General features: G+C 41.2%; 1 long non-coding RNA gene across 2 annotated transcripts; it reads right to left on the bottom strand.

Annotated features, from left to right (window-relative positions):
* Positions 1-1,037: 1,037 nt before the first annotated feature.
* LOC144321798 (uncharacterized) lies at positions 1,038-11,666 on the bottom strand. 2 transcript variants are annotated; one of them, XR_013387314.1, is made up of 4 exons: positions 11,571-11,666; positions 11,194-11,283; positions 10,323-10,706; positions 1,038-1,659 (listed from the first exon to the last, which is right to left on the bottom strand). It is a non-coding gene; the product is annotated as an uncharacterized LOC144321798 (long non-coding RNA). The 2 variants fall into 2 exon arrangements; XR_013387313.1 differs by lacking the exon at positions 11,194-11,283 and adding an exon at positions 11,340-11,384 and having other exon boundaries at positions 11,571-11,664.
* Between the last annotated feature and the right edge of the window lie 1,043 nt (positions 11,667-12,709).

Below are 12,709 nucleotides of genomic sequence, written 5' to 3'. Positions count from 1 at the left end.
TTTTTTTTTTTTTAATTTATTTATTTGAGGGAGAGAAAGAGAGAAAATGAGTGGTGCGGAGGACCAGAGGGAGAGAGAGAGAAAGAGAGAAGCAGACTTCCTGCTAAGCAGGAAGTCTGATTCAAGGCTTGATCCCAGGACCCAGAGATCATGACCTGAGCCAAAAGCAGGTGCTTAGCCTACTGAGCCACCCAGGTGCCCCAAAATGGTACATCTTTTAATAACCAAAAGGTATTATATTGATAGTAACAGTTTAAGACTAGGGCAGTCTGTTTTCTAGGACTTTATCATAAGTGATCTCACTTTATACAAATAGAAATTATGTGCTATCTTAGGATGTTTTGGAACTGGATAAAAGCACAAATCTTCTTGTCCAGTTTTCCTACAAGAAAGGAAAAGCCAACAACAACAACATTCCTTTGCAGGCTGAAAAGATGTTTGGGGGCATGGAGAGAGGGGCATTTTAATATCAAATCTCACTATGAGAAAGTTATTCCCTGTTGAGTTTCCTTTCAGTCCTTTGGTTTGTTTCAAAGACACAGGCTTAATTTGGTGTCAGCTTGCCTTTAACATCCCTTAAGCTCTTGTTCATCTCCTTTATCAACAAAGAAACAAAGTGCCTAAGGCTTAGAGTTTTCTACAGGCAACATTATCTAGATAGAAGTTAGGTTGAAAGAAAATTAGATTTTGAGGTTTTTGTGTTTTTTTTTTTTTTTTTTTTGACTAGAGATGTTTATTGTCCATTTACAGCATAAAAAGTTTACCCTTTAAAATAAATGTATGCAAATAAAAAGAATAAACCATTTCAAGAAATGCATTAATATGTAATAGGCATCTGTCACAACATAAATGGACCTTGAGGGCATTATGCTAAATTAAATAAGCCAGATAGGGAAAAACAAATACTGCATGAAATCCCTTACACGTGGAATCTAAAGCAAACAAACAAAGTTAAACCCAAAGAAACTGAGAGTAGAAAAGTGGTTACCAGGGGCTGAGGGGGTGGGAGAAAGAGGGAGAAGTTAGTAGGTTATAAACTCCCAGCTAGAAGATAAATAAAATCTGAGGATTGAATATAAAACGTGGTGACCCTAGTTGAAAACATTATATTATGTAATTAAAATTTGATAAGAGACTAGAACTTAAATGTTCTCACACACACACAAAGATATAAATATGTGAGCTGATGGTATTAATGTGCTAGATAGTATACACACTTTCACAATGTCTATCAAATCACCACTGTGTAAACTTTTACATTCTTATAATTGTATTAGCTGTAATTCCACAAAACTGAAAAAAAAAATATGTAATAGAAGTGATGGAAGGCAGGACTAGCACACATGACTGTGTATTAGTTAATCTATTGCTCCATGGCTTAGGCAATAATAAATGTTTTTACCTGTCATAGTTTTGGTAGGTAAGAAATTTGGGGGTGGTTACTGTTCTGGTTCAGGGTCTCTCGTGAGGTTGTCAAGATATCAGGTAGACCTACAGTCATCCGAAGGCTCAGCTGGGGCCGAAGGATCTGCTTCCCAGGTGGTTGACTCACATGACTGGGAAGACAGTGCTGGCTGTTCCTCAACATATGGGGCTCTCCACGGTCTGTTCAAGTGTCCTCATGGGTATGTCTGCTTGCACACCCCTACAGCAAGTGACCTGAAAAATCAAGGTGTAAACATCAGTGTCTTTTATGAAGCTGGCCCCAGAAGTCACTCACTTCTGAAATGTCCAGTTAGTCACCCAAATCAGCCCTATTCAGTAGGGGAGGAGCCCCACGAGGGGTGGAAAAGAGGAGACAGAGATCACTCAAGTGATAGGCTTCCACACTGTGATATATCAGTGACCAAAGTTTGAGAAATATTGATCCAACTAAAGTTACAATTTTATACAGAGGGCAACAAATGAGTGTCAGAGAAGAGAGATAATGTAACCAAGCCCAGCCAAGCATTTTTGGCAGAGTGAAGGTTAGGATCAAGAGGGCCTGGTCCCCAGCACAGTATAATAGCCCCCCACCCCCATATTGCACATGCAGACACTACCTTTGGCCTTCCAAACTTTAGGAGAAATCCAACCCTCTCTCAGGGCAAGACTTCTCCCCAGCCTCCAACAGGGAGCTGATGCTGTAGCCAATTATTGGGCCCTCAGACATCCCATTTGGGTCTGGGTCCGGGCATGTTAGCTGATTTTAAAGACAGATAGTGAATCTGGGGTCAAAGATCATCTACCCTCACCCCCACCCCAAGGTTGTAAGCTAACTATACACAGGCTGTGTTCAGCCACAGATAAGTCTGCTTGGACTAAACAAGGCATTGCTAGTTTGCTTTATTTTTTTAATGAGTTGTTAATTAGATGTGAAATCAGGATATTTCACATAAAAATCTAGATATGAAGTTTCCCTTGAAATAATCAGAAGTGTTGATAATGCCTGGTCTATTTTTCTGCACAGTAGCCCTGTGCCGGAGTTATGTTTAAGCTACATGTGATCCTTTATTCACCGTGGTACCTGCCACTCGTCTGCTTTCTTAAATTCCCTTCTTATTCTCTACAAGCCATTGAACTGACTACTCTTGACTTAACTCAACTCTCCCATTTACAGGTAGCTAATCTGACACCTTGACAGTTGGTGGGCTTACATCTATTAAATGACATTCCTGAGGCCACATGGCCGCTAAGCAGTAGGGTAAAGATCATGGCAAGTTACTTTCCTACCTAAGCTGATGCTCTTCCCAAAACACTCCTCTGTGTCTCTCACAAATAGGCTTCAAGATGCCCACAGGATATTCTAGATTGCTCAGCGAACATGACTCTCTTCCTCTCACTGTACTTTTAGCCTGAAGAGGGTCTCGTATTGCACAGCTGAATGAAGGATATTTCAGGGAAGAGGAAATTGTACAGCTCAATTCCAACCCATTACCACAGTATAAAAATGAAAAGTTGAAAACTGACACATACCTCCATTCTAAAGGAAGGATAGCAAATAAAGAATAATAGATAGAGAAAACGCAAGGACAAAACCACTTAAGTCCTGGGAAACAATTGGCAACAATCCCTACACATCACTGATCCCAGCCTATCCAACTACCAGGCTCCTCATCTTAAATATTTCAATTTACCATTTATTATTACTAAAAATAAGTTATTTTAAATCTTTCAAGGAAGTTTCTTGCTTCCCCATTTCCTGACGTTTATGAAGTCACCATCTTGGCCTACACATGAAAGGCAAGGGTTTTAACTAAATTGCATATAAAAATGGTGGAGGAGAGAGAGTGAGGGAGATTTTGGCATGCTGAGAGCTCCCTGTGAGAGATGATCTTGAAAGCCAGGCTCGACAGCTGCTCTGGTGATCAATACAGAGAACTCAGATTCCCCAGCACCAACTGGCTTCTGCCAAGGTCACGGGCTTGTGTCCAAATGCACTGAACTAGGAGGGGATTTTGCTTCCCCTGGCCCCCCAGCTCAGATCAGCTTTCACTTACGAATCAAGAGATGGGGGTGCACTGTGACCGCCACCGCAGAGCCACAAGTCATAGCAGACCTAGGAAGTCTGTGTGCAGCTCTCCAGCAATATAAGGCAATAGTGAGGGGGTGTCTTTGTCACAGAGCATTGGACATTCTGACTCATCCCTCTGGACTCCCACACCGCCCTCACCTTCCACACCGGAATCTCAGCCCCTCCCCCTCCACCAAGAGGCTCCGGATTTCCTCCATGGAATTCAAGGTTGAGCCCTGGTCAGCTAGTGGTGGTACAGATAGAATGATTCTTTCCTCCATGTCACATGCAAGCCAGGGCTTCCTCTGAGCAGTGAGGAAGGAATGAAATGAAGTGGAGAATTGTATCTCCTTTCACTTGTTCATTCTAATATTAGCTAGGTTGTCTACAGGGCTCCATGCAGCAGTTAAGGCCTAAATAACTGAGACACAAGCCCTCCTCACCAGAAGCTTTGGTAGAGGAGAGAGATTGATGAAAACGAGGTTGCAAGTAAATGAGATGAGTGTTATTATCTGGGAAGTGGAAGAGGAATGGAAATGGATGGAATGAGGAGCAGGGGAGGAAGGGACCTTAGGGAAGATGAGAAAAATGAGAAGGATTAAGTACCAACCATCCCAACCGGAGAGAGAAGGGAAAGTACATCAGATGGACAAAGAGCTTGAGTTAAAGCCTGCTGGTGAGAGCAACTAAGGTGTATTTATGGAATTAGAAGCAACTCCATAGAAATAGGGGGCAGAGGCCAGGTGAATAAAGGTCTTAAAATATTTGGCAATGCACTTTCATTCAGTCTAAGTTCATTGGGGACCCAGTGAAATGTTATCACCAGTGGGGTGACAGGCAGAGCTGGAGTGTAGGGACTTCCATGAGTCCTGACAGGTAGGAAATGAAACTCAGAGCTGGCCTCAAACCCACCGTAAACATCTCTGTTGAGAAACAGAATAAAAGCAGAGTAAGGAATGGGTGGAAGCTACAGCCTTCTGGGGCCTCCATCCCAAACCAGCAGCGGCACTCAGGGTTTCTACTCCTATGGGAAGAACCAAGAATAAAGCTCCACAAGAGGAAACACTCAAGACTTTAGTCAGGCTCTGTGCTCCGAAGCAAAAGGCAGACCAGGGTCCCCTGTTACTAGGAAGAGACTGAAATTAATCGGTGATGCGACCGTTGCCTGACAAAATCGGCTGGAGTGTGCGGATCCATCCCTGCAGCCAGGAAGCCAGCTGAACCTGGCCTTGTGCTCCCTCCAATAACCAGACCAAAATATCTCCACAGTGTCTGTGGACCAGGAATCTCCAACGGTTGTCAGAAAACACAGTTTTGGAGGGCAGCCCCAGAAATATAAAGAAGTACTCTCAAGTATATAAAGGCTTCATCAAAAAATATGCAATAAATGTTATTTTCATTATTATCTAGTAGTTATACAGCCTTTAATCTGTAATAAGCATTGTTTGAATATTATCTATCTAGATACACAGAGAAAGGATATGTATATATGTGTATATCCCAAGTCACACAACTTTTAACTGATAGAGCCTAATTTCAAATCCACTTGATCTCAGAGTTGCATTTTTAACCACTATGCTGCATGGCCTCTCTATGATGGAACACTAAAAACTTTCCCTTTAAGATCTGGAGGGAGCCAAGGAGGCCTTGTGTCACCCCTACTATTCAACATTGTCCAAGAGCCCTGGCCAATGCAATAAGAAAAATAAACATGTGATTAAAAAAAAAAAATAACCAGAGATAAAATGGCCTTAACTTGCAGACAACATGATTAGAAAATTCAAGAAAATTACAGATAAAATATGAGAAAAGAGAGAATTCTGCAAGCTGTAAGACCTGTTCACAAACCCATTAGTGTTCCCAGAAAACAGTTCTACCAACTAAAAAAATGTAGTGGGAATTACAGATACTTTCATGATAGCCAGAGAAATTTTAGGACTCTTATAAATAATTCTAACAAAAATGTAAATAAACCTTTAGGAGGAAATTGTAAGGAATTTTTAAAGGATATAAAAGGAAGCATAGATAAATATTTATAGAAGAGAAGATTCAGTATTAAAGTCTCTGTTCTCCCATCGAAGTAGTCTATATAGTTGTTCCAACATCAGTGAAAATCTCAGGTCAGAGCTTATACTCCTCATATGGAAGAATCGAGAAATAAAAAATTTTTGAAGAAAATAATTAAGAGTACCAAAACCAGATAGTGAGCCTTATTCTAACATTATAGCATTCAAGACAATGTGCTATTAATGTAAGAGGGAACAAACAAATCAATGTAATAGAATCAAGTTCCTTGAAACAGACTTGTGGAAACTTGGCATTATAAATAAATATAGAGGGAAAGACTATTCAATATTCAATGGTACAAGGACAATGGGCTTTCCATCTGGAAACAAAACAAAATTAGAGCACTAGAACAAAATAAATTTCAGGTAGATTGAAGATCACAATTTAAGAAGTAAAATTTTTATAAGGTAATGATTAAAAAAATACTCAGAATCAAGGATTTATTGAACCAGACACAAAAGCTCAAGCCATAAAAAGTAAAAAGTTTGTTCAATTTGATGGCATTAACCTAAAACTCTTTTACATGATAAAGACATCACAAAAAAATAAACAATGTGCCATAGACTTGGAGAAGTTATTTCCAATTTTTTTTAGTTTTTGACTGACAAAATATTAATATGCAGACTACACAAGGTCAAAATTTCCACAAATCAATAAAATAAATACTAAAAATTAAAGACAAAATAGTAAAGGCATGAACAGGCAAGTCATGAGAGAGAAACTCTCAGCAGCCAATAAGTACAGAAAAAGAAAATTATTCTCATTAACAAATGTAAGTTAAAATGTAATAAATAAATTTGAATAGTTTCCTAACAAATGCAGACATAGAAAACAAAACACTTTTGTCAGACCCATCAGATTGTCACGTATCAGACAATATCAATTATGGGTAAGGATGTAGGAAAATGGAAATTCTCCCTAAAGTGCTATTGAAAAGTTAAATTGGTACAATGTTGGAAAGCAATGTGTTTGATATTATCTGGCAAATACAAACCTGGGCCTATTATGTGACCTGGAAATTCCATATCTAGGTTCATTCGACATGAACTTCTGTGTACAGAATGCCCCTTGCAGTGTTGCTTGTGATTAGGAACAATTGAAACCAACCGAAATGTTCGCCAATAGGAAAGTAGATAATATTAAGTTGTGGGATATTCACACAAGAGCTCTTCCTAGCTCAGTTCAAAGTGAATGACTTTTACCTGCATGTAACAACATGGCTAATTCTCAGATCACAGTGTTGTATTGAGAAAAAGGCAACTTACAAAAGGATACATATAGTTGTCAAGTTTCAATGCATGTAAAATAATACTATATATTCCTTTTGTGGCAGCATATATGTCATTTTAAAAGTTGCTAACATTAAGTGACACAGTTATTCATTAGACTATTTGATGCTTACTTTACAATACAAAAATCTTTTAATATGAAGTAAATTAGAGAGGGCAAGGTTCTAGGCAGGGGGAACAATGAGGTCATTCAATATTTTAGGCAAAGCACAGCGGTAATTTGGACTGTGATGGATGGATGGAGGGTGGTGATGGTATAGGGAAAGGTGCCACATCTTAGGGAACATCACAAACCAGGAAGACCAAGGGCAAAAACCACATCCCCCAACTTTGAGCCTGAGATCACGCTGGTAGCAATACTCAATGTATAAGATCAATAGAAGCATTCTTATTCTTCCTTTCATCAAAATCAGGAAAATAAAAACTCAGTAAATATTGATATCAAATTTAAAAACATGTCTTGGGTCCTGTGTGTACTTAAGAGTTTTGTACAAATTTGGTATAAGAGGAAATTGACTTTAGTAAGCAGACAAGTAACTTCTGAGTGGATCTGATGATTGCCCTGCTTTCAAGGGGAGGCAATGGTCATAAAATTGATAGACCAGCAATGTAGAGCAGCAGAAAGGAAGGAGCCATGTAGAGGCAAAACGTCTTCAATTCAGAAAAAGAGAGTGTTAGACTACCAAATCTTAGATGCCCGGGAAAGCATTTGATCCACTGTTAGGCCTTTAAGCAGATCGGTGGCTGAAGCACTCATACTAGGTGTTATGTTCAACAGTTTCACAGAAGAAGTCCACCATCCAATAGACCTGTGTTCACTTTCTGGGTTTGCATTTATGAGCTCTTTGAGCAAATTATATAAACTTTCTGAGTGTCAGTTTCCTTACCTGCAAAATGGGAGTAATAATAGTACCTCCTTTAAGGTTCTTTATACGATGACAATTAAATGTCATATAAAGCCATCCAGTAAATTACAACTGTTCACTGTTAGTTGCCATAAGTTATCATTGCCTCTGTTCCCGGTAGAAAGGACCTAAATCCAAAGCAAATCTGATCTATCCTCTGTTCTTGGCAGCTCTCACTGCCCTAAACCTTCTGAATTTTTGTTGCATCTGGAAGAGTCAAGAGTTGAGCAAAGTCTACCACTATCTGATTATACTTTTAAGGTCAGTCCAGGTCAGAAACTGGGGCATACGGAGTACCTCTGTGGCCTTTTCCTGATATGCTCACAGGAGCAGCCACTCCATTATTTTCTAGTAGGCCAAATGCCAGAAATCTTGAATATATCTTGTAACACCATATGTCTCAGTCCTTAATAGATCCTTTGAAGATTATAACAGCTTGCTGGGTTCATCCTTTTAGTTTTTTAAATTAAATGTTTAAGATGCATTTGGGTGGCCAACTGTAAACCTTCTCTTTGCATTAATTATTTGCAGACATTGAGGCTGTGAGTTAGGGGGTGGAGGGTGCTAGAAAAATCCATGCCACTTGTTCTGCATCAGCACATAGTTTAGTACACATATTTACAAGTGCATGAGCTCAATATAAAAGCTTAACTTTGTCCAAACTATTAAGGATGTTTCCTGACACCTTAGAAAATGGAATTAAATTCAGACCATCCTAAAATGCTAAAGGAGTCCATCATACAACAAGAGCACAACATCCAAAGGGAATAAACACTTTCCATATGCCAGGCACTCTGCTAGGAACTTCTATGTATTAGCCTATTTATTAATCCTCATCTCCCCAGTAAGAAGTTGCTATTCATGTTATCCTCATCTTACAGGTGAAAAATCCCAAGGATCAAAGGGTTGGATTGAGTTGCCTAAGGTCATTCAGCTGTTGGGTAGCAGAGTCCAGTAGGAAGCCCAAGTGGTTCTGCTTCTAGAGCCAAAGCTCCTTTCTCTACTGGAGCTTCAAGAAGAATGGAGAGGGAAGTATGAGGACTGAGCAGTTGCCAGCACTGTTTTAACTGCTTGCAATCTTCACAACACTAGGAAGAGGATATTATGATGATCATTATCCCCACTTTATAGATGGGGAAAGTGAGGTTTGCCCCCTCAAAATCAGCCAGTACGGGCAGAGCTGAATTTCTATTGCAGAGTGCAGGCTGTTAGCCACTCCGCTGTCTTGCCCGTTGAAAAAGAGTGCAGCACATAGCAAAGTTATCTGTGAATGTATGGTATCCAGAGTCTTTCTGATATTGCCTATTCCGTTAAGAATGGTATCCCTTGGCCAAGCAGTAATACTCTAAATTGTAAGAGAAGAAAAGGCCCAAGACTTAGTCCAAGTAGGACCCAAGACTCAAAGATGGGAGTGGCTTACCCCGTCCAAGGACCAGTCAGTGGTAATGCTGAAGCAAACCTCCCCGGCCCCTGGCCCGAAGGCTCTGTAGTCATGGGGAGGAGGATCAAAGGACAGAATTGCTGCTCTAGGCAGAAACACTGTAATGGAAACCATCTCGCAGGCTGGGGCAGAAAAAGCCTTCCCTCCTCGTCACATTTTAGCTCTGGGCAGAGTCTGTGACTCATCCAGGGCATTTGGGTGTGTTTCTTCCACGAAGCCAGGGTATCCTGGGCAGAGTCCCAAAAGAAAGACAGAAGGAATCAGGAGTCTCCTCTACTCCAGGGGCAGAGAAAGGGGCTGTCTATCAAGAAGTACTGAAAGGCCCTTCAAGTGCTCCTCGGGAGCCACCAGGGGAGTACAGCCATGAAATGTCCTGGCATCGCTCCTTCAGTCATTTCAAACATGAAAAAAAGAACAGCTCTGGAGATGAAGCATTGGAGTTGTATGGAAGAGTGAGTTGTTAAGCCAGACCGACTTGCACTCAAACCCTATTTCCATCTCTCACAAAAGGAGTGAGTCATTCACGTGTGCAGCCCTGAGCTCCGTCATTTATAGAACAGACATCATAAATGCCTCCCGTGCAGAGTCACAGTGGGGCTTCATCGAAATAAAGTATGAAGTGTTACTGATGGAGAAAAGGAGTTCAACAAGTGCTTAATAAAGGTCGAATCTGTCTCCTCCTGATAAGGCTGAACCAAGTCAATGAAAACTATTTGGAGGATAGACTGGGCTAAACACACAGCGAAAAGGAGTTTGTGCTTCTAAGCTAAGGATACGGAGATGGAGATATCTACACATGGGTCCTTGTGATGTGGAGCAGGAGTGTGAGAGCCAGGGGAAAGAGAATGAAAGGTACTAACTCACTGGCTGTGACAATCAATGAAAGCCACGTGCCAAGGAACGTGGGTGATTGCCAGGATCTAGAAAATACAGGGAAAGGGACTTTTCTCCAGAGCCTTCAGAAGAAACATAGCTCGCTGACACTTTGTAGCCCCATGAGACTGATTTTGGACTTCTGACCCCCCCAAACCATGAAAGGATCACTTTTTAAGCCAAATTTGTGCTAATGTGTTACATCAGCAAGAGGAAACTATTGCATTCGGGAGTATCACAAGCAAAACACTCACCTTAAGGGCATAACTGCACCATCGGATGAGTAGGTGAGACCCAATGTCCCAGAGCCAGCATCCTGAGAACACTTGAGGTCACAAGTCCATCCAGGGGCAAATGTAACAATTCCTAACTAGTCCCCAGCACCACCATTAGTTCCCCATAACATAGCCTTTATTTGTTTTTTGTTGTTGTTGTTTTCTCTCGTTACTGGAAACATTCTCAGGATGATGTTCACCCAGTCTCTCTTTGAAATCTTCTATGAGCAGTTTTTGGAGGAACGTTTATGAGTGCCACGGATGCAGCAGGTGCACTTGCTGAGAGCCCTGCTTCTCTCTGGTTCTCCTCTTACTGCTGTTTTCCCTCATGAGCCTTGCCAACACTCTCGCTGAGCTCTGGAACTAAGGAGAGAGATCCTTGGGAGAAAATTGCCAGATTTGGTCCCTATTCCCAAAGTTGCACTGCTTCTTCCCAGAATCTTACAGTTTTTCACAAGCATGATTCCTCCAGCTTTAGATATCACTCCCATGACATCTCCTGATTCGGGACATCTCCTCTTTCATCTTTGCCCCTTCTTTCTTGCCCCTCCCCTGCCCATATCAGAATGTTTCCCTCTTTATTCTGATTAAAAACTGAAGCCTCATCCATGTATAACAAATTATGCAAATAAATGATGGGTTGAGAGGGGGTATCCTTATGTCGGAAGCATAGGAATCCCAGGTCCAGCCTCTGCAAAACATCTTATTCCATAAAGATAGACATGTTCTGCTTTTGAGTACATCCCTTCACAGGGACCCTCTGGGTGCCATATGCACTGCCAAGATAAATGTGAGTACTCAGGTTTCAGGGTTTTCCCAGTCTCTCCCCACCCCCCTCTCCCTCCCTCACCAAGTCCATTCTTTACTGTGTTCTGATTTCTGATTGTAAAGGAACTAGGCTGGCCCAGGATGAATATAGTGCCTTCTGCAAAAGATGACCCTGGAACAGGAAGGAGAATGTTAGATACTGTGTCTGAGAATATCAGTCTTCTGTACCTGGAGAAGTTCTTTAAGTGAAACAATACGTTGAAGCCTCTCCTCCTGCCAGACAGAACAAACACATCATTATCAGAACCCAGTATCTCTGCAAACTCTGGTACTGGTGCTGGGGTATGAGAGCAGCCTCAAAAATGCATTCTTCTTCATCTGAGTTTGAAACCAACTGAGAAATAAGACAAAAAAAATTAAGGCTAAGGGAAGCCAAAGCATCCCTTTTGTTACTTGTACCTCTGCAGTTGGAGAATGTGGCTTCTATCAACGAATAGATGAGACCCCAAGATTGCCAAGGTATGCACAGCTCTGCACCTGTGAGTCTCCCCTTCCATCCCTGAAAGAAAAAGATAGAAATAATCCCTATAGACAGCTCATGCCCAGTGAGAAAGAATGAGGCACATGCAAAGCTCTGCACACTCAGTTCCTAGATCCAAATTCACCAAGTGGATGAGCCCCTATACCCTCTCCCCCAATCAGAATGAGTGTGGGTTCAGAGCCCATAAACATTATGCCAATGGAATTCCCTCCACATTGAATATTATTTCCACTGCAGCAAATTATGTTTTTGTCAAAATACTCACTGCCCCTCTCTACTGGGCTCATCCCTCTGAGAGCATTATCTTTCCTATGTCCATGACACTTGCTTTGGTGAGCAAGATGTGAGTTTTAATGGTACAAGTCATTTCTCCTCAGATACTTTGAGAGCCATTGCATGCCTCTAGCCTCTTTCCTTTCCTCTGCCATGAAACGTCGTATCTCAGAGTGGGCTTCTCCATCAGCCTTGGTCCCAAAATGAAGAAAGAATAGAGTAGAATTGCAGTCATCCCACAATGGACATGAGTTGGAATGATAAATAAATATTTGTTGTTGGGAGTCAAGAACATTTTGGAATCAATTGATATCTTAGCCGAACCGATCTTATACTTAGAGATACATGTAGGTTCCTCCCCACCACACACATCCATAGTAGCCAGCAACTTTTGTTTCTGCTTGGTTTTCTATCTTTCATTCTATCCATCCATTCATTCATTGAGTGTTGAATGGACAGCAGGCCAGGTAAGAGGTATCAGAGCTGCAATAATAAATAAGACATGCCTTGTGGGGGAGTTAGTTATGTCAAGAAATAACTCAAATGGAGGAGTGCCTGGGTGGCTCATTCAGTTAAGTGTTTAACTCTTGATTTCAGCTCAGGTCATGATCTCAGAGTCCTGAGATCAAACCCCTCATTGGGCTCTGTGCTAGGCATGAGGTCTGCTTAAGATTCTCTCTCTCCTTCTCTGCCCCTCCCCACCGTTCCTCTCTTTCCCTCTCTCTCAAAAAAGTAATTAAATTAAATTAAAATTAAGAAAAGAAGTAGCTTAAATGGAAAGTAG

This window comes from Canis aureus, chromosome 10, assembly GCF_053574225.1.
Source record: "Canis aureus isolate CA01 chromosome 10, VMU_Caureus_v.1.0, whole genome shotgun sequence".
Taxonomy (NCBI): domain Eukaryota; kingdom Metazoa; phylum Chordata; class Mammalia; order Carnivora; family Canidae; genus Canis; species Canis aureus.
Note: the sequence above shows the minus strand (reverse complement) of the source record. Positions and strands in the feature narration are given on the sequence as shown.